This window comes from Pleuronectes platessa, chromosome 13, assembly GCF_947347685.1.
Source record: "Pleuronectes platessa chromosome 13, fPlePla1.1, whole genome shotgun sequence".
In the NCBI taxonomy this organism is placed as follows: domain Eukaryota; kingdom Metazoa; phylum Chordata; class Actinopteri; order Pleuronectiformes; family Pleuronectidae; genus Pleuronectes; species Pleuronectes platessa.
Window position 1 is genome coordinate 25945432 of NC_070638.1, and position 23070 is coordinate 25968501.

Here is a 23070-nt window from a genome sequence, read left to right on the forward strand (position 1 = left end):
TGACCCAGGCCTCCATGGAGAGACCCAGCACCAGCACTGGCTGTGCCCGGAGACCCACACTTAAGCCCCCGTCCTGAATGTTATCACCCATAGGCCTGGGTTAAAGAGCCTCGCGCCCTTGGTCTTCCATTCCACACTTAGTCAGATTTCGCTGACCTGGGCCTCCATGGAGAGACCCAGCACCAGCACCGGCCTTTCCCGGTGACCCACACTTAGGCCCCCGTCCTGAGTGCTGAAAATGCCTAGAAATGTCTCACTCTTTGTGTTAGGGAAAGATACAATACTTGGGACACTTCTAGGCGCTTTACATTATAGCAAAAATGCCTAGAAATGTCCCACACTTTTTCATGGGAAAAAATACAAAACATGGGAGAAAAAACCTCCAAATATTGCTGAGCCCGGGGACCCACTCTAAAGCCAACACCCTGAGTGCTGAAAATGCCTAGAAATGTTCCACTCTTTGTGTCAGGGAAAAATACAATACATGGGACATTTGTAGGCGCTTTATATTATAGCAAAAATGCCTAGAAATATCCCAACCAATCAGAATGAGCCGGACGCTTCTAGGCACTTATTATTGAGGCAAAATGCCTGGAAATGTCCCACACCTTTGGTGTTAGGGTAATACAATACATGGGACACTTGTAGGCACTTTACATTACAGCAAAATGCCTAGAAATGTCCCACACTAGGGGTTACGGAAGTGCAATATTTGGTTCTCTCTCTGAGTAATTCAAAAGGAAACATTCCTATGATCCTCTTTAAAGGAAACACTCCTTTGCTTATCTCCAAAGGATCCTTGGTTCCTGTTCTTACTAGGGATGTCCGATATTGACTTTTTTCCGATATCCGATAGCCGATATTCTCCAAATTCTTAATTTCCGATACCGATTTCAACCGATATGGTATACCGATATACATATGCAGGCGTTTTTTCCCCCAGACTAATTTTAGGTCCATTCACATTATTTTCTGCCATACATTGTCTATAAAAAAATAAGGAAACTACTTCAACTTATGGAAAAGGTCCATATTTATTAACATTTTGTCAACAGATTGGATCATCATACTTTTCCTGAGATCATCCTGACAATGCCCATTACAACTAGGACAAATCTGATTTCTTCACAAATTGTAAAAAAACAAAACAACAACATTGTTGTCCTGTACAACTTCATACAGCATTTAAAGTAAACATGTGTAGTGTAGGACAGCCTACTGAAAACAAATTTCTACGAGGTACAACAAACAACACTTTTGGAATGAGGTAAAGTGCACACAAAGGAAATAAAAGTGCAAAGATATAGCCTAGAGACAGACTCAGTCCTTAGCCCATTACTTGGACTAATACAGTATTTGTCAATTTAAAATATAAACTGGGCTCAATCAGCCCTGCTAAACATGAGCAAAAACACAACCTGTAATATTAATGTGGTGTGCAATAAAAACAAGAAAGGCACACAGTTCAGTTCAAACCTTCCAGAGTAGTAAACAAAGTTCTCCTTTTGTCCAGAAAATGATGCTGAAAGATTGATGGGCCATATGTAACTGTCCATAACTTGGCTAAAACAATCATTACAAATATAAACCGTTTCTTTCTGCCCTCTCTTTCATAATGAATAACAAAAAATGTGCAAATAAAAAAGGCACAAAACTAAAAACAGCTTCAGTTGAAAGAAGCAAACATAAATTAGAGTGCAACGACTTAAAGTGCTCTAATTCTCATCCTCGTACTACTGTTTAAGAGGGAGATTTTTCTGAATGAAAATAAGCATCTCAGCATTGTCGCAATGTATACGATTCCTCTTCTCGTCGATGACATGCGAGACAGCACTGAACAGCCGTTCGCTGTCTACACTGGTGCAGGGTGCAGTGAGGTACTTGCGTGCTACACGGGCAAGAGCAGGGAAGCGGGCCTGGTTGCTCTTCCAGTAGCTCAAAGGGCATTCTTTCTTGAGGATGAGGACTTCTCCCAGGTATGTATGCACCTAAAGAAAAAGTAAACACAAAAATAGAATTTTCTATTAACTATTCTTCAAAGCACTGACAGACAAATGTTTGTTTTTCTTCATCTAATGTACACTTCAATATGAAGCAGAATGAAAATAGTTTATTATTTACTCACCTGTGAAGCTGTTTCGCCTGTAGTTGCTTGAGTGATGATATCATTCTCTGCCAGGATTTCTTGGTACATGTCCTGCAGGCTTTCATTTCGGGCCTTCTTAGGTGGTCTTGGGTTCCCGTCCTCCTGTCTTGGGTTCCTTTCCTCTTGTCTTGGGTCCCCGTCCTCCTGGCTTGGGTCATCTGCACTGGCACCAGCAGTCTCTTCCTGCTGATCGTTACCACCACCAGCCATTTCATCCACAACACTCAGCAGCACATTCAACCTGGCTAACGCTTGAAGACCAGATATCTGTCGTGAAGCTAATGGCTACAGCATCAGAAATTAGCTTCTCGACGTGTTCATAAACAACACTGTACAACTCGGGGAGGCAAACATCAGAGAAATACTTGCGACTGGGCATGGCAAAGCGCGGCTCGAGGAACTCCACAAGTTTGCTGAATCCGGCGTCTTGCGCGATTGAAAACAGCTGATTATCCAGTGCAATGCACTCCATGATTTTTTGGCTGATAGCTTTCGCTCTCGGGTGATCCTTGTTGTATTTCATTTTTTTTTCTGCTGACTGTTTGAGCGACAGTTGCGTTGTTTTCTGCAGGGAGTCCTTTCCTCGTTGTTGTTTTGCCTTACTTTGCTGCAAAAACGCTTCGTGTGCCTCGGGGTGGTTCTTCTTAATGTGACAGATTAAATTCGAAGTGTTGAATGACGAAGCCTTGCTCCCCCCTCGCATGACATGCGCCTCACAATCTTTACAAACCGCAAATCTGCTATCCGCAGGTGAAACGTTAAAAAAATTCCAGACCGCAGACATTTTGTGAAGCAACTAGCGGGCAACCTGTTAGCCACACTAACCACACTCTTCTGTTGTTGTTTTGGTTCCAGGTGCGGTTTGTTGATGTCATCAATTGCGCGCCGGTAAATGTCAGGACCCAACAAGCAGCAGCGGCAGCACAACCCAGGCATTATAATCGGTTTTCATTATCGGTGGAAAATCCGATAACGATATGAACAGATATTAAAAAAATAGGCTAATATCGGCCGATATTATCGGCCGACCGATATTATCGGACATCCCTAGTTCTTACCCATGTTGCCTATGGTTATCTCCAAGGGAATCAAAGGAAACATATGTATATCAGTTTCCTGTGTTTAGATCTCTTTCTTAGTCACATTTCACTGACCCTGGCCACCAAGGAGTGACCAAGCACCAGCACCGGCCGTGCCCGGGGACCAACACTTAAGCCCCCGTCCTGAGTGTTATCACCCATGGGCCTGGGTTAAAGAGCCTCGCTCTCTTGGTTCTCCATTACACACTTAGTCAGATTTCGCTGACCCGGGCCTCCAAGGAGAGACCAAGCACCAGCACCGGCCATGCCCGGAGACCCACACTTAAGCCCCCGTCCTGAGTGTTATCACCCATGGGCCTTGGTTAAAGAGCCTCGCGCCCTTGGTTCTCCATTCCACACTTAGTCCGATTTCGCTGACCCAGGCCTCCAAGGAGAGACCAAGCACCAGCACCGGCCGTGCCCGGGGACCCACACTTAAGCCCCCGTCCTGAGTGTTATCACCCATGGGCCTGGGTTAAAGAGCCTCGCTCCCTTGGTTCTCCATTCCACACTTAGTCAGATTTCGCTGACCCAGGTCTCCAAGGAGAGACCAAGCACCAGCACCGGCCATGCCCGGAGACCCACACGTAAGCCCCCGTCCTAAGTGTTTTCACCCATGGGCCTTGGTTAAAGAGCCTCGCGCCCTTGGTTCTCCATTCCACACTTAGTCCGATTTCGCTGACCCAGGCCTCCATGGAGAGACCCAGCACCAGCACTGGCTGTGCCCGGAGACCCACACTTAAGCCCCCGTCCTGAATGTTATCACCCATAGGCCTGGGTTAAAGAGCCTCGCGCCCTTGGTCTTCCATTCCACACTTAGTCACTTTTCGGTGACCCGGGCATACATTAAGAGACCCAGTACCAGCACCGGCCGTGCCTTGAGACCCACACTTAAGCCTCCGTCCTGAGTGTTATCACCCATGGGCCTGGGTTAAAAAGCCTCGCGCTCTTGGTTCTCCATTCCACACTTAGTCAGATTTCGCTTACCCGGGCCTCCAAGGAGAGACCAAGCACCAGCACCGGCCGTGCCCTGAGACCCACACTTAAGCCCCCGTCCTGAGTGTTATTACCCATGGGCCTTGGTTAAAGAGCCTCGCGCCCTTGGTTCTCCATTCCACACTTAGTCCGATTTCGCTTACCCAGGCCTCCATGGAGAGACCCAGCACCAGCACCGGCTGTGCCCAGAGACCCACACTTAAGCCCCCGTCCTGAATGTTATCACCCATGGGCCTGGGTGAAAGAGCCTCCCGCCCTTGGTCTTCCATTCCACACTTAGTCAGATTTCGCTGACCCGGGCCTCCAAGGAGAGACCAAGCACCAGCACCGGCCATTCCCGGGGACCCACACTCAGGCCCCCGTCCTGAGTGCTGAAAATGCCTAGAAATGTCTCACTCTTTGTGTTAGGGAAAGATACAATACTTGGGACACTTCTAGGCGCTTTACATTATAGCAAAAATGCCTAGAAATGTCCCACACTTTTTCATGGGGAAAAATACAAAACATGGGAGAAAAAACCTCCAAATATTGCTGAGCCCGGGGACCCACTCTAAAGCCAACACCCTGAGTGCTGAAAATGCCTAGAAATGTTCCACTCTTTGTGTCAGGGAAAAATACAATACATGGGACATTTGTAGGCGCTTAATATTATAGCAAAAATGCCTAGAAATGTCCCAACCAATCAGAATGAGCCGGACGCTTCTAGGCACTTATCATTGAGGCAAAATGCCTGGAAATGTCCCACACCTTTGGTGTTAGGGTAATACAATACATGGGACACTTGTAGGCACTTTACATTACAGCAAAATGCCTAGAAATGTCCCACACTAGGGGTTACGGAAGTGCAATATTTGGGTCTCTCTCTGAGTAATTCAAAAGGAAACATTCCTATGATCCTCTTTAAAGGAAACACTCCTATGCTTATCTCCAAAGGATCCTTGGTTCCCGTTCTTACCCATGTTGCCTATGGTTATCTCCAAAGGAATCAAAGGAAACATATGTATATCAGTTTCCTGTGTTTAGATCTCTTTCTTAGTCACATTTCACTGAACCGGGCCTTCACGGAGAGACCAAGCACCAGCACCGGCCGTGCCCGGGGACCCACACTTAAGTTCCCCTCCTGAGTGTTAGTACCCATGGGCCTGGGTTAAAGAACCTCGCGCTCTTGGTTCTCCATTCCACACTTAGTCAGATTTCGCTGACCCGGGCCTCCAAGGAGAGACCAAGCACCAGCACCGGCCGTGCCCTGAGACCCACACTTAAGCCCCCGTCCTGAGTGTTATCACCCATGGGCCTTGGTTAAAGAGACTCGCGCCCTTGGTTCTCCATTCCATACTTAGTCACTTTTCGCTGAACCGGGCATACATTAAGAGACCCAGCACCAGCACCGGCCGTGCCTGGGGACCCACACTTAGGCCCCCGTCCTGAGTGCTGAAAATGCCTAGAAATGTCTCACTCTTTGTGTTAGGGAAAGATACAATACTTGGGACACTTCTAGGCGCTTTACATTATAGCAAAAATGCCTAGAAATGTCCCACACTTTTTCATGGGGAAAAATACAAAACATGGGAGAAAAAAACTCCAAATATTGCTGAGCCCGGGGACCCACTCTAAAGCCAACACCCTGAGTGCTGAAAATGCCTAGAAATGTTCCACTCTTTGTGTCAGGGAAAAATACAATACATGGGACATTTGTAGGCGCTTTATATTATAGCAAAAATGCCTAGAAATGTCCCAACCAATCAGAATGAGCCGGACGCTTCTAGGCACTTATCATTGAGGCAAAATGCCTGGAAATGTCCCACACCTTTGGTGTTAGGGTAATACAATACATGGGACACTTGTAGGCACTTTACATTACAGCAAAATGCCTAGAAATGTCCCACACTAGAGGTTACGGAAGTGCAATATTTGGGTCTCTCTCTGAGTAATTCAAAAGGAAACATTCCTATGATCCTCTTTAAAGAAAACACTCCTATGCTTATCTCCAAAGGATCCTTGGTTCCTGTTCTTACCCATGTTGCCTATGGTTATCTCCAAGGGAATCAAAGGAAACATATGTATATCAGTTTCCTGTGTTTAGATCTCTTTCTTAGTCACATTTCACTGACCCTGGCCACCAAGGAGTGACCAAGCACCAGCACCGGCCGTGCCCGGGGACCAACACTTAAGCCCCCGTCCTGAGTGTTATCACCCATGGGCCTGGGTTAAAGAGCCTCGCTCTCTTGGTTCTCCATTACACACTTAGTCAGATTTCGCTGACCCGGGCCTCCAAGGAGAGACCAAGCATCAGCACCGGCCATGCCCGGAGACCCACACTTAAGCCCCCGTCCTGAGTGTTATCACCCATGGGCCTTGGTTAAAGAGCCTCGCGCCCTTGGTTCTCCATTCCACACTTAGTCCGATTTCGCTGACCCAGGCCTCCAAGGAGAGACCAAGCACCAGCACCGGCCGTGCCCGGGGACCCACACTTAAGCCCCCGTCCTGAGTGTTATCACCCATGGGCCTGGGTTAAAGAGCCTCGCTCCCTTGGTTCTCCATTCCAAACTTAGTCAGATTTCGCTGACCCAGGTCTCCAAGGAGAGACCAAGCACCAGCACCGGCCATGCCCGGAGACCCACACGTAAGCCCCCGTCCTAAGTGTTATCACCCATGGGCCTTGGTTAAAGAGCCTCGTGCTCTAGGTTCTCCATTCCACACTTAGTCAGATTTCGCTGACCCGGGCCTCCAAGGAGAGACCAAGCACCAGCACCGGCCGTGCCCTGAGACCCACACTTAAACCCTCGTCCTGAGTGTTATCAACCATGGGCCTGGGTTAAAGAGCCTCGTGCTCTTGGTTCTCCATTCCACACTTAGTCAGATTTCGTTGACCCAGGCCTCCAAGGAGAGACAAAGCACCAGCACCGGCCGTGCCCTGAGACCCACACTTAAACCCTCGTCCTGAGCGTTATCACCCATGGGCCTTGGTTAAAGAGCCTCGCGCCCTTGGTTCTCCATTCCACACTTAGTCCGATTTCGCTGACCCAGGCCTCCATGGAGAGACCCAGCACCAGCACTGGCTTTGCCCGGAGACCCACACTTAAGCCCCCGTCCTGAATGTTATCACCCATAGGCCTGGGTTAAAGAGCCTCGCGCCCTTGGTCTTCCATTCCACACTTAGTCACTTTTCGGTGACCCGGGCATACATTAAGAGATCCAGTACCAGCACCGGCCGTGCCTTGAGACCCACACTTAAGCCCCCGTCCTGAGTGTTATTACCCATGGGCCTTGGTTAAAGAGCCTCGCGCCCTTGGTTCTCCATTCCACACTTAGTCCGATTTCGCTTACCCAGGCCTCCATGGAGAGACCCAGCACCAGCACCGGCTGTGCCCAGAGACCCACACTTAAGCCCCCGTCCTGAATGTTATCACCCATGGGCCTGGGTGAAAGAGCCTCCCGCCCTTGGTCTTCCATTCCACACTTAGTCAGATTTCGCTGACCCGGGCCTCCAAGGAGAGACCAAGCACCAGCACCGGCCATTCCCGGGGACCCACACTCAGGCCCCCGTCCTGAGTGCTGAAAATGCCTAGAAATGTCTCACTCTTTGTGTTAGGGAAAGATACAATACTTGGGACACTTCTAGGCGCTTTACATTATAGCAAAAATGCCTAGAAATGTCCCACACTTTTTCATGGGGAAAAATACAAAACATGGGAGAAAAAACCTCCAAATATTGCTGAGCCCGGGGACCCACTCTAAAGCCAACACCCTGAGTGCTGAAAATGCCTAGAAATGTTCCACTCTTTGTGTCAGGGAAAAATACAATACATGGGACATTTGTAGGCGCTTAATATTATAGCAAAAATGCCTAGAAATGTCCCAACCAATCAAAATGATCCGGACGCTTCTAGGCACTTATCATTGAGGCAAAATGCCTGGAAATGTCCCACACTTTTTTATGTTAGGGTAATACAATACATGGGACACTTGTAGGCACATTACATTACAGAAAAATGCCTAGAAATGTCCCATACTAGGGGTTACGGAAGTGCAATATTTGGGTCTCTCTCTGAGTAATTCAAAAGGAAACATTCCTATGATCCTCTTTAAAGGAAACACTCCTATGCTTATCTCCAAAGGATCCTTGGTTCCCGTTCTTACCCATGTTGCCTATGGTTATCTCCAAAGGAATCAAAGGAAACATATGTATATCAGTTTCCTGTGTTTAGATCTCTTTCTTAGTCACATTTCACTGAACCGGGCCTTCACGGAGAGACCAAGCACCAGCACCGGCCGTGCCCGGGGACCCACACTTAAGTTCCCCTCCTGAGTGTTATTACCCATGGGCCTGGGTTAAAGAGCCTCGCGCTCTTGGTTCTCCATTCCACACTTAGTCAGATTTCGCTGACCCGGGCCTCCAAGGAGAGACCAAGCACCAGCACCGGCCGTGCCCTGAGACCCACACTTAAGCCCCCGTCCTGAGTGTTATCACCCATGGGCCTTGGTTAAAGAGACTCGCGCCCTTGGTTCTCCATTCCATACTTAGTCACTTTTCGCTGAACCGGGCATACATTAAGAGACCCAGCACCAGCACCGGCCGTGCCTGGGGACCCACACTTAGGCCCCCGTCCTGAGTGCTGAAAATGCCTAGAAATGTCTCACTCTTTGTGTTAGGGAAAGATACAATAGTTGAGACATTTCTATGCACTTTACATTATAGCAAAAATGCCTAGAAATGTCCCACACTTTTTCATGGGGAAAAATACAAAACATGGGAGAAAAAACCTCCAAATATAGCTGAGCCCTGGGACCCACTGTAAAGCCAACACCCTGAGTGCTGAAAATGCCTAGAAATGTTCCACTCTTTGTGTCAGGGAAAAATACAATACATGGGACATTTGTAGGCGGTTTACATTGTAGCAAAAATGCCTAGAAATGTCCCAACCAATCAGAATGAGCCGGACGCTTCTAGGCATTTATCATTGAGGCAAAATGCCTGGAAATGTCCCACACCTTTGGTGTTAGGGTAATACAATACATGGGACACTTGTAGGCACTTTACATTACAGCAAAATGCCTAGAAATGTCCCACACTAGGGGTTACGGAAGTGCAATATTTGGGTCTCTCTCTGAGTAATTCAAAAGGAAACACTCCTATGCTTATCTCCAAAGGATCCTTGGTTCCCGTTCTTACCCATATTTCCTATGGTTATCTCCAAAGGAATCAAAGGAAACATATGTATATCAGTTTCCTGTGTTTAGATCTCTTTCTTAGTCACATTTCGCTGACCCGGGCCTCCAAGGAGAGACCAAGCACCAGCACCGGCCATGCCCGGAGACCCACACTTAAGCCCCCGTCCTGAGTGTTATCACCCATGGGCCTGGTTTAAGAGCCTCGTGCTCTTGGTTCTCCATTCCACACTTAGTCAGATTTCGCTGACCCAGGTCTCCAAGGAGAGACCAAGCACCAGCACCGGCCATGCCCGGAAACCCACACGTAAGCCCCCATCCTAAGTGTTATCACCCATGGGCCTTGGTTAAAGAGCCTCGTGCTCTAGGTTCTCCATTCCACACTTAGTCAGATTTCGCTGACCCGGGCCTCCAAGGAGAGACCAAGCACCAGCACCGGCCGTGCCCTGAGACCCACACTTAAACCCTCGTCCTGAGTGTTATCAACCATGGGCCTGGGTTAAAGAGCCTCGTGCTCTTGGTTCTCCATTCCACACTTAGTCAGATTTCGCTGACCCGGGCCTCCAAGGAGAGACCAAGCACCAGCACCGGCCATGCCCGGAGACCCACACTTAAGCCCCCGTCCTGAGTGTTATCACCCATGGGCCTGGTTTAAGAGCCTCGTGCTCTTGGTTCTCCATTCCACACTTATTCAGATTTCGCTGACCCGGGCCTCCAAGGAGAGACCAAGCACCAGCACCGGCCGTGCCCTGAGACCCACACTTAAGCCCCCGTCCTGAGTGTTATCACCCATGGGCCTTGGTTAAAGAGCCTCGAGCCCTTGGTTCTCCATTCCACACTTAGTCAGATTTCGCTGACCCGGGCCTCCAAGGAGAGACCAAGCACCAGCACCGGCCTTGCCCGGAGACCCACACTTAAGCCCCCGTCCTGAGTGTTATCACCCATGGGCCTGGTTTAAGAGCCTCGTGCTCTTGGTTCTCCATTCCACACTTATTCAGATTTCGCTGACCCGGGCCTCCAAGGAGAGACCAAGCACCAGCACCGGCCGTGCCCTGAGACCCACACTTAAGCCCCCGTCCTGAGTGTTATCACCCATGGGCCTTGGTTAAAGAGCCTCGAGCCCTTGGTTCTCCATTCCACACTTAGTCCGATTTCGCTGACCCAAGCCTCCATGGAGAGACCCAGCACCAGCACCGGCTGTGCCCAGAGACCCACACTTAAGCCCCCGTCCTGAATGTTATCACCCATGGGCCTGGGTTAAAGAGCCTCCCGCCCTTGGTCTTCCATTCCACACTTAGTCAGATTTCGCTGACCTGGGCCTCCATGGAGAGACCCAGCACCAGCACCGGCCGTTCCCAGGGACCCACACTTAGGCCCCCGTCCTGAGTGCTGAAAATGCCTAGAAATGTCTCACTCTTTGTGTTAGGGAAAGATACAATACTTGGGACACTTCTAGGCGCTTTACATTATAGCAAAAATGCCTAGAAATGTCCCACACTTTTTCATTGGGAAAAATACAAAACATGGGAGAAAAAACGTCCAAATATTGCTGAGCCCGGGGACCCACTCTAAAGCCAACACCCTGAGTGCTGAAAATGCCTAGAAATGTTCCACTCTTTGTGTCAGGGAAAAATACAATACATGGGACATTTGTAGGCGCTTTATATTATAGCAAAAATTCCTAGAAATGTCCCAACCAATCAGAATGAGCCGGACGCTTCTAGGCACTTATCATTGAGGCAAAATGCCTGGAAATGTCCCACACCTTTGGTGTTAGGGTAATACAATACATGGGACACTTGTAGGCACTTTACATTACAGCAAAATGCCTAGAAATGTCCCACACTAGGGGTTACGGAAGTGCAATATTTGGGTCTCTCTCTGAGTAATTCAAAAGGAAACATTCCTATGATCCTCTTTAAAGGAAAAACTCCTATGCTTATCTCCAAAGGATCCTTGGTTCCTGTTCTTACCCATGTTGCCTATGGTTATCTCCAAGGGAATCAAAGGAAACATATGTATATCAGTTTCCTGTGTTTAGATCTCTTTCTTAGTCACATTTCACTGACCCTGGCCACCAAGGAGTGACCAAGCACCAGCACCGGCCGTGCCCGGGGACCAACACTTAAGCCCCCGTCCTGAGTGTTATCACCCATGGGCCTTGGTTAAAGAGCCTCGCGCCCTTGGTTCTCCATTACACACTTAGTCAGATTTCGCTGACCCGGGCCTCCAAGGAGAGACCAAGCACCAGCACCGGCCATGCCCGGAGACCCACACTTAAGCCCCCGTCCTGAGTGTTATCACCCATGGGCCTTGGTTAAAGAGCCTCGCGCCCTTGGTTCTCCATTCCACACTTAGTCCGATTTCGCTGACCCAGGCCTCCAAGGAGAGACCAAGCACCAGCACCGGCCGTGCCCGGGAACCCACACTTAAGCCCCCGTCCTGAGTGTTATCACCCATGGGCCTGGGTTAAAGAGCCTCGCTCCCTTGGTTCTCCATTCCACACTTAGTCAGATTTCGCTGACCCAGGTCTCCAAGGAGAGACCAAGCACCAGCACCGGCCATGCCCGGAGACCCACACGTAAGCCCCCATCCTAAGTGTTATCACCCATGGGCCTTGGTTAAAGAGCCTCGTGCTCTAGGTTCTCCATTCCATACTTAGTCAGATTTCGCTGACCCGGGCCTCCAAGGAGAGACAAAGCACCAGCACCGGCCGTGCCCTGAGACCCACACTTAAACCCTCGTCCTGAGTGTTATCAACCATGGGCCTGGGTTAAAGAGCCTCGTGCTCTTGGTTCTCCATTCCACACTTAGTCAGATTTCGTTGACCCAGGCCTCCAAGGAGAGACAAAGCACCAGCACCGGCCGTGCCCTGAGACCCACACTTAAACCCTCGTCCTGAGTGTTATCACCCATGGGCCTTGGTTAAAGAGCCTCGCGCCCTTGGTTCTCCATTCCACACTTAGTCCGATTTCGCTGACCCAGGCCTCCATGGAGAGACCCAGCACCAGCACTGGCTGTGCCCGGAGACCCACACTTAAGCCCCCGTCCTGAATGTTATCACCCATAGGCCTGGGTTAAAGAGCCTCGCGCCCTTGGTCTTCCATTCCACACTTAGTCAGATTTCGCTGACCTGGGCCTCCATGGAGAGACCCAGCACCAGCACCGGCCGTTCCCGGTGACCCACACATAGGCCCCCGTCCTGAGTGCTGAAAATGCCTAGAAATGTCTCACTCTTTGTGTTAGGGAAAGATACAATACTTGGGACACTTCTAGGCGCTTTACATTATAGCAAAAATGCCTAGAAATGTCCCACACTTTTTCATGGGAAAAAATACAAAACATGGGAGAAAAAACCTCCAAATATTGCTGAGCCCGGGGACCCACTCTAAAGCCAACACCCTGAGTGCTGAAAATGCCTAGAAATGTTCCACTCTTTGTGTCAGGGAAAAATACAATACATTGGACATTTGTAGGCGCTTTATATTATAGCAAAAATGCCTAGAAATATCCCAACCAATCAGAATGAGCCGGACGCTTCTAGGCACTTATTATTGAGGCAAAATGCCTGGAAATGTCCCACACCTTTGGTGTTAGGGTAATACAATACATGGGACACTTGTAGGCACTTTACATTACAGCAAAATGCCTAGAAATGTCCCACACTAGGGGTTACGGAAGTGCAATATTTGGGTCTCTCTCTGAGTAATTCAAAAGGAAACATTCCTATGATCCTCTTTAAAGGAAACACTCCTTTGCTTATCTCCAAAGGATCCTTGGTTCCTGTTCTTACTAGGGATGTCCGATATTGACTTTTTTCCGATATCCGATAGCCGATATTCTCCAAATTCTTAATTTCCGATACCGATTTCAACCGATATGGTATACCGATATACATATGCAGGCGTTTTTTCCCCCAGACTAATTTTAGGTCCATTCACATTATTTTCTGCCATACATTGTCTATAAAAAAATAAGGAAACTACTTCAACTTATGGAAAAGGTCCATATTTATTAACATTTTGTCAACAGATTGGATCATCATACTTTTCCTGAGATCATCCTGACAATGCCCATTACAACTAGGACAAATCTGATTTCTTCACAAATTGTAAAAAAACAAAACAACAACATTGTTGTCCTGTACAACTTCATACAGCATTTAAAGTAAACATGTGTAGTGTAGGACAGCCTACTGAAAACAAATTTCTACGAGGTACAACAAACAACACTTTTGGAATGAGGTAAAGTGCACACAAAGGAAATAAAAGTGCAAAGATATAGCCTAGAGACAGACTCAGTCCTTAGCCCATTACTTGGACTAATACAGTATTTGTCAATTTAAAATATAAACTGGGCTCAATCAGCCCTGCTAAACATGAGCAAAAACACAACCTGTAATATTAATGTGGTGTGCAATAAAAACAAGAAAGGCACACAGTTCAGTTCAAACCTTCCAGAGTAGTAAACAAAGTTCTCCTTTTGTCCAGAAAATGATGCTGAAAGATTGATGGGCCATATGTAACTGTCCATAACTTGGCTAAAACAATCATTACAAATATAAACCGTTTCTTTCTGCCCTCTCTTTCATAATGAATAACAAAAAATGTGCAAATAAAAAAGGCACAAAACTAAAAACAGCTTCAGTTGAAAGAAGCAAACATAAATTAGAGTGCAACGACTTAAAGTGCTCTAATTCTCATCCTCGTACTACTGTTTAAGAGGGAGATTTTTCTGAATGAAAATAAGCATCTCAGCATTGTCGCAATGTATACGATTCCTCTTCTCGTCGATGACATGCGAGACAGCACTGAACAGCCGTTCGCTGTCTACACTGGTGCAGGGTGCAGTGAGGTACTTGCGTGCTACACGGGCAAGAGCAGGGAAGCGGGCCTGGTTGCTCTTCCAGTAGCTCAAAGGGCATTCTTTCTTGAGGATGAGGACTTCTCCCAGGTATGTATGCACCTAAAGAAAAAGTAAACACAAAAATAGAATTTTCTATTAACTATTCTTCAAAGCACTGACAGACAAATGTTTGTTTTTCTTCATCTAATGTACACTTCAATATGAAGCAGAATGAAAATAGTTTATTATTTACTCACCTGTGAAGCTGTTTCGCCTGTAGTTGCTTGAGTGATGATATCATTCTCTGCCAGGATTTCTTGGTACATGTCCTGCAGGCTTTCATTTCGGGCCTTCTTAGGTGGTCTTGGGTTCCCGTCCTCCTGTCTTGGGTTCCTTTCCTCTTGTCTTGGGTCCCCGTCCTCCTGGCTTGGGTCATCTGCACTGGCACCAGCAATCTCTTCCTGCTGATCGTTACCACCACCAGCCATTTCATCCACAACACTCAGCAGCACATTCAACCTGGCTAACGCTTGAAGACCAGATATCTGTCGTGAAGCTAATGGCTACAGCATCAGAAATTAGCTTCTCGACGTGTTCATAAACAACACTGTACAACTCGGGGAGGCAAACATCAGAGAAATACTTGCGACTGGGCATGGCAAAGCGCGGCTCGAGGAACTCCACAAGTTTGCTGAATCCGGCGTCTTGCGCGATTGAAAACAGCTGATTATCCAGTGCAATGCACTCCATGATTTTTTGGCTGATAGCTTTCGCTCTCGGGTGATCCTTGTTGTATTTCATTTTTTTTTCTGCTGACTGTTTGAGCGACAGTTGCGTTGTTTTCTGCAGGGAGTCCTTTCCTCGTTGTTGTTTTGCCTTACTTTGCTGCAAAAACGCTTCGTGTGCCTCGGGGTGGTTCTTCTTAATGTGACAGATTAAATTCGAAGTGTTGAATGACGAAGCCTTGCTCCCCCCTCGCATGACATGCGCCTCACAATCTTTACAAACCGCAAATCTGCTATCCGCAGGTGAAACGTTAAAAAAATTCCAGACCGCAGACATTTTGTGAAGCAACTAGCGGGCAACCTGTTAGCCACACTAACCACACTCTTCTGTTGTTGTTTTGGTTCCAGGTGCGGTTTGTTGATGTCATCAATTGCGCGCCGGTAAATGTCAGGACCCAACAAGCAGCAGCGGCAGCACAACCCAGGCATTATAATCGGTTTTCATTATCGGTGGAAAATCCGATAACGATATGAACAGATATTAAAAAAATAGGCTAATATCGGCCGATATTATCGGCCGACCGATATTATCGGACATCCCTAGTTCTTACCCATGTTGCCTATGGTTATCTCCAAGGGAATCAAAGGAAACATATGTATATCAGTTTCCTGTGTTTAGATCTCTTTCTTAGTCACATTTCACTGACCCTGGCCACCAAGGAGTGACCAAGCACCAGCACCGGCCGTGCCCGGGGACCAACACTTAAGCCCCCGTCCTGAGTGTTATCACCCATGGGCCTGGGTTAAAGAGCCTCGCTCTCTTGGTTCTCCATTACACACTTAGTCAGATTTCGCTGACCCGGGCCTCCAAGGAGAGACCAAGCACCAGCACCGGCCATGCCCGGAGACCCACACTTAAGCCCCCGTCCTGAGTGTTATCACCCATGGGCCTTGGTTAAAGAGCCTCGCGCCCTTGGTTCTCCATTCCACACTTAGTCCGATTTCGCTGACCCAGGCCTCCAAGGAGAGACCAAGCACCAGCACCGGCCGTGCCCGGGGACCCACACTTAAGCCCCCGTCCTGAGTGTTATCACCCATGGGCCTGGGTTAAAGAGCCTCGCTCCCTTGGTTCTCCATTCCACACTTAGTCAGATTTCGCTGACCCAGGTCTCCAAGGAGAGACCAAGCACCAGCACCGGCCATGCCCGGAGACCCACACGTAAGCCCCCGTCCTAAGTGTTTTCCCCCATGGGCCTTGGTTAAAGAGCCTCGTGCTCTAGGTTCTTCATTCCACACTTAGTCAGATTTCGCTGACCCGGGCCTCCAAGGAGAGACCAAGCACCAGCACCGGCCGTGCCCTGAGACCCACACTTAAACCCTCGTCCTGAGTGTTATCAACCATGGGCCTGGGTTAAAGAGCCTCGTGCTCTTGGTTCTCCATTCCACACTTAGTCAGATTTCGTTGACCCAGTCCTCCAAGGAGAGACAAAGCACCAGCACCGGCCGTGCCCTGAGACCCACACTTAAACCCTCGTCCTGAGTGTTATCACCCATGGGCCTTGGTTAAAGAGCCTCGCGCCCTTGGTTCTCCATTCCACACTTAGTCCGATTTCGCTGACCCAGGCCTCCATGGAGAGACCCAGCACCAGCACTGGCTGTGCCCGGAGACCCACACTTAAGCCCCCGTCCTGAATGTTATCACCCATAGGCCTGGGTTAAAGAGCCTCGCGCCCTTGGTCTTCCATTCCACACTTAGTCACTTTTCGGTGACCCGGGCATACATTAAGAGACCCAGTACCAGCACCGGCCGTGCCTTGAGACCCACACTTAAGCCTCCGTCCTGAGTGTTATCACCCATGGGCCTGGGTTAAAAAGCCTCGCGCTCTTGGTTCTCCATTCCACACTTAGTCAGATTTCGCTGACCCGGGCCTCCCAGGAGAGACCAAGCACCAGCACCGGCCATGCCTGGAGACCCACACTTAAGCCCCCGTCCTGAGTGTTATCACCCATGGGCCTGGTTTAAGAGCCTCGTGCTCTTGGTTCTCCATTCCACACTTATTCAGATTTCGCTGACCCGGGCCTCCAAGGAGAGACCAAGCACCAGCACCGGCCGTGCCCTGAGACCCACACTTAAGCCCCCGTCCTGAGTGTTATTACCCATGGGCCTTGGTTAAAGAGCCTCGCGCCCTTGGTTCTCCATTCCACACTTAGTCCGATTTCGCTTACCCAGGCCTCCATGGAGAGACCCAGCACCAGCACCGGCTGTGCCCAGAGACCCACACTTAAGCCCCCGTCCTGAATGTTATCACCCATGGGCCTGGGTTAAAGAGCCTCCCGCCCTTGGTCTTCCATTCCACACTTAGTCAGATTTCTCTGACCCGGGCCTCCATGGAGAGACCCAGCACCAGCACCGGCAATTCCCGGGGACCCACACTTAGGCCCCCGTCCTGAGTGCTGAAAATGCCTAGAAATGTCTCACTCTTTGTGTTAGGGAAAGATACAATACTTGGGACACTTCTAGGCGCTTTACATTATAGCAAAAATGCCGAGAAATGTCCCACACTTTTTCATGGGGAAAAATACAAAACATGGGAGAAAAGACCTCCAAATATTGCTGAGCCCGGGGACCCACTCTAAAGCCAACACCCTGAGTGCTGAAAATGCCTAGAAATGTTCCACTCTTTGTGTCAGGGAAAAATACAATACATGGGACATTTGTAGGCGCTTTATATTATAGCAAAAATGCCTAGAAATGTCCCAACCAATCAGAATGAGCCGGACGCTTCTAGGCACTTATCATTGAGGCAAAATGCCTTGAAATGTCCCACACCTTTGGTGTTAGGGTAATACAATACATGGGACACTTGTAGGCACTTTACATTACAGCAAAATGCCTAGAAATGTCCCACACTAGGGGTTACGGAAGTGCAATATTTGGGTCTCTCTGTGAGTAATTCAAAAGGAAACATTCCTATGATCCTCTTTAAAGGAAACAGTCCTATGCTTATCTCCAAAGGATCCTTGGTTTCCGTTCTTATCCATATTTCCTATGGTTATCTCCAAAGGAATCAAAGGAAACATATGTATATCAGTTTCCTGTTTAGATCTCTTTCTAAGTCACATTTCACTGAACCGGGCCTTCAGGGAGAGACCAAGCACCAGCACCGGCCGTGCCCTGAGACCCACACTTAAGCCCCCGTCCTGAGTGTTATCACCCATGGGCCTTGGTTAAAGAGCCTCGCGCTCTCGGTTCTCCAATCCAAACTTAGTCAGATTTCGCTTACCCGGGCCTCCAAGGAGAAACCAAGCACCAGCACCGGCCGTACCCGGAGACCCACACTTAAGCCCCCGTCCTGAGTGTTATCACCCATGGGCCTGGGTTAAAGAGCCTCGCGCTCTTGGTTCTCCATTTGAAACTTAGTCAGATTTCGCTGACCCGGGCCTCCAAGGAGAGACCAAGTACCAGCACCGGCCATGCCCGGAGACCCACACTTAAGCCCCCGTCCTGAGTGTTATCAACCATGGGCCTGGGTTAAAGAGCCTCGTGCTCTTGGTTCTCCATTCCACACTTAGTCAGATTTCGTTGATCCGGGCCTCCAAGGAGAGACAAAGCACCAGCACCGGCCGTGCCCTGAGACCCACACTTAAGCCCCCGTCCTGAGTGTTATCACCCATGGGCCTTGGTTAAAGAGCCTCGCGCCCTTGGTTCTCCATTCCACACTAAGTCCGATTTCGCTGACCCAGGCCTCCATGGAGAGACCCAGCACCAGCACCGGCTGTGCCAGGAGACCCAAACTTAAGCCCCCGTCCTGAATGTTATCACCAATGGGCCTGGGTTAAAGAGCCTCGCGCCCTTGGTTCTCCATTCAACACTTAGTCAGATTTCGCTGACCCGGGCCTCCATGGAGAGACCCAGCACCAGCACCGGCCGTGCCCGGGGACCCACACTTAGGCCCCCGTCCTGAGTGCTGAAAATGCCTAGAAATGTCTCACTCTTTGTTTTAGGGAAAGATACAATACTTGGGACACTTCTAGGCAATTTATATTACAGCAAAAATGCCTAGAAATATCCCACACGTTTTCATGGGGAAAAATACAAAACATGGGAGAAAAAACCTCCAAACATGGCTGAGCCCGGGAACCCACTCTAAAGCCCTCACCCTGAGTGCTGAAAATGTCTAGAAATGTTCCACTCTTTGTGTTAGGGAAAAATACAATACATGGGACATTTGTAGGCGCTGTTTATTATAGCAAAAATGCCTAGAAATGTCCCAACCAATCAAAATGATCCGGACACTTCTAGGCACTTATCATTGAGGCAAAATGCCTGGAAATGTCCCACACTTTTTTATGTTAGGGTAATACAATACATGGGACACTTGTAGGCACATTACATTACAGAAAAATGCCTAGAAATGTCCCATACTAGGGGTTACGGAAGTGCAATATTTGGGTCTCTCTCTGAGTAATTCAAAAGGAAACATTCCTATGATCCTCTTTAAAGGAAACACTCCTATGCTTATCTCCAAAGGATCCTTAGTTCCCGTTCTTACCCATGTTGCCTATGGTTATCTCCAAAGAAATCAAAGGAAACATATGTATATCAGTTTCCTGTGTTTAGATCTCTTTCTTAGTCACATTTCACTGAACCGGGCCTTCACGGAGAGACCAAGCACCAGCACCGGCCGTGCCCGGGGACCCACACTTAAGCCCCCGTCCTGAGTGTTATCACCCATGGGCCTGGGTTAAAGAGCCTCGCTCTCTTGGTTCTCCATTACACACTTAGTCAGATTTCGCTGACCCGGGCCTCCCAGGAGAGACCAAGCACCAGCACCGGCCATGCCTGGAGACCCACACTTAAGCCCCCGTCCTGAGTGTTATCACCCATGGGCCTGGTTTAAGAGCCTCGTGCTCTTGGTTCTCCATTCCACACTTATTCAGATTTCGCTGACCCGGGCCTCCAAGGAGAGACCAAGCACCAGCACCGGCCGTGCCCTGAGACCCACACTTAAGCCCCCGTCCTGAGTGTTATTACCCATGGGCCTTGGTTAAAGAGCCTCGCGCCCTTGGTTCTCCATTCCACACTTAGTCCGATTTCGCTTACCCAGGCCTCCATGGAGAGACCCAGCACCAGCACCGGCTGTGCCCAGAGACCCACACTTAAGCCCCCGTCCTGAATGTTATCACCCATGGGCCTGGGTTAAAGAGCCTCCCGCCCTTGGTCTTCCATTCCACACTTAGTCAGATTTCGCTGACCCGGGCCTCCCAGGAGAGACCCAGCACCAGCACCGGCCATTCCCGGGGACCCACACTTAGGCCCCCGTCCTGAGTGCTGAAAATGCCTAGAAATGTCTCACTCTTTGTGTTAGGGAAAGATACAATACTTGGGACACTTCTAGGCGCTTTACATTATAGCAAAAATGCCGAGAAATGTCCCACACTTTTTCATGGGGAAAAATACAAAACATGGGAGAAAAGACCTCCAAATATTGCTGAGCCCGGGGACCCACTCTAAAGCCAACACCCTGAGTGCTGAAAATGCCTAGAAATGTTCCACTCTTTGTGTCAGGGAAAAATACAATACATGGGACATTTGTAGGCGCTTTATATTATAGCAAAAATGCCTAGAAATGTCCCAACCAATCAGAATGAGCCGGACGCTTCTAGGCACTTATCATTGAGGCAAAATGCCTTGAAATGTCCCACACCTTTGGTGTTAGGGTAATACAATACATGGGACACTTGTAGGCACTTTACATTACAGCAAAATGCCTAGAAATGTCCCACACTAGGGGTTACGGAAGTGCAATATTTGGGTCTCTCTGTGAGTAATTCAAAAGGAAACATTCCTATGATCCTCTTTAAAGGAAACAGTCCTATGCTTATCTCCAAAGGATCCTTGGTTTCCGTTCTTATCCATATTTCCTATGGTTATCTCCAAAGGAATCAAAGGAAACATATGTATATCAGTTTCCTGTTTAGATCTCTTTCTAAGTCACATTTCACTGAACCGGGCCTTCAGGGAGAGACCAAGCACCAGCACCGGCCGTGCCCTGAGACCCACACTTAAGCCCCCGTCCTGAGTGTTATCACCCATGGGCCTTGGTTAAAGAGCCTCGCGCTCTCGGTTCTCCAATCCAAACTTAGTCAGATTTCGCTTACCCGGGCCTCCAAGGAGAAACCAAGCACCAGCACCGGCCGTACCCGGAGACCCACACTTAAGCCCCCGTCCTGAGTGTTATCACCCATGGGCCTGGGTTAAAGAGCCTCGCGCTCTTGGTTCTCCATTTGAAACTTAGTCAGATTTCGCTGACCCGGGCCTCCAAGGAGAGACCAAGTACCAGCACCGGCCATGCCCGGAGACCCACACTTAAGCCCCCGTCCTGAGTGTTATCAACCATGGGCCTGGGTTAAAGAGCCTCGTGCTCTTGGTTCTCCATTCCACACTTAGTCAGATTTCGTTGATCCGGGCCTCCAAGGAGAGACAAAGCACCAGCACCGGCCGTGCCCTGAGACCCACACTTAAGCCCCCGTCCTGAGTGTTATCACCCATGGGCCTTGGTTAAAGAGCCTCGCGCCCTTGGTTCTCCATTCCACACTAAGTCCGATTTCGCTGACCCAGGCCTCCATGGAGAGACCCAGCACCAGCACCGGCTGTGCCAGGAGACCCAAACTTAAGCCCCCGTCCTGAATGTTATCACCAATGGGCCTGGGTTAAAGAGCCTCGCGCCCTTGGTTCTCCATTCAACACTTAGTCAGATTTCGCTGACCCGGGCCTCCATGGAGAGACCCAGCACCAGCACCGGCCGTGCCCGGGGACCCACACTTAGGCCCCCGTCCTGAGTGCTGAAAATGCCTAGAAATGTCTCACTCTTTGTTTTAGGGAAAGATACAATACTTGGGACACTTCTAGGCAATTTATATTACAGCAAAAATGCCTAGAAATATCCCACACGTTTTCATGGGGAAAAATACAAAACATGGGAGAAAAAACCTCCAAACATGGCTGAGCCCGGGAACCCACTCTAAAGCCCTCACCCTGAGTGCTGAAAATGTCTAGAAATGTTCCACTCTTTGTGTTAGGGAAAAATACAATACATGGGACATTTGTAGGCGCTGTTTATTATAGCAAAAATGCCTAGAAATGTCCCAACCAATCAAAATGATCCGGACACTTCTAGGCACTTATCATTGAGGCAAAATGCCTGGAAATGTCCCACACTTTTTTATGTTAGGGTAATACAATACATGGGACACTTGTAGGCACATTACATTACAGAAAAATGCCTAGAAATGTCCCATACTAGGGGTTACGGAAGTGCAATATTTGGGTCTCTCTCTGAGTAATTCAAAAGGAAACATTCCTATGATCCTCTTTAAAGGAAACACTCCTATGCTTATCTCCAAAGGATCCTTAGTTCCCGTTCTTACCCATGTTGCCTATGGTTATCTCCAAAGAAATCAAAGGAAACATATGTATATCAGTTTCCTGTGTTTAGATCTCTTTCTTAGTCACATTTCACTGAACCGGGCCTTCACGGAGAGACCAAGCACCAGCACCGGCCGTGCCCGGGGACCCACACTTAAGCCCCCGTCCTGAGTGTTATCACCCATGGGCCTGGGTTAAAGAGCCTCGCTCTCTTGGTTCTCCATTACACACTTAGTCAGATTTCGCTGACCCGGGCATACATTAAGAGACCCAGTACCAGCACCGGCCGTGCCTTGAGACCCACACTTAAGCCTCCGTCCTGAGTGTTATCACCCATGGGCCTGGGTTAAAAAGCCTTGCGCTCTTGGTTCTCCATTCCACACTTAGTCAGATTTCGCTGACCCGGGCCTCCAAGGAGAGACCAAGCACCAGCACCGGCCGTGCCCTGAGACCCACACTTAAGCCCCCGTCCTGAGTGTTATTACCCATGGGCCTTGGTTAAAGAGCCTCGCGCCCTTGGTTCTCCATTCCACACTTAGTCCGATTTCGCTTACCCAGGCCTCCATGGAGAGACCCAGCACCAGCACCGGCTGTGCCCAGAGACCCACACTTAAGCCCCCGTCCTGAATGTTATCACCCATGGGCCTGGGTGAAAGAGCCTCCCGCCCTCGGTCTTCCATT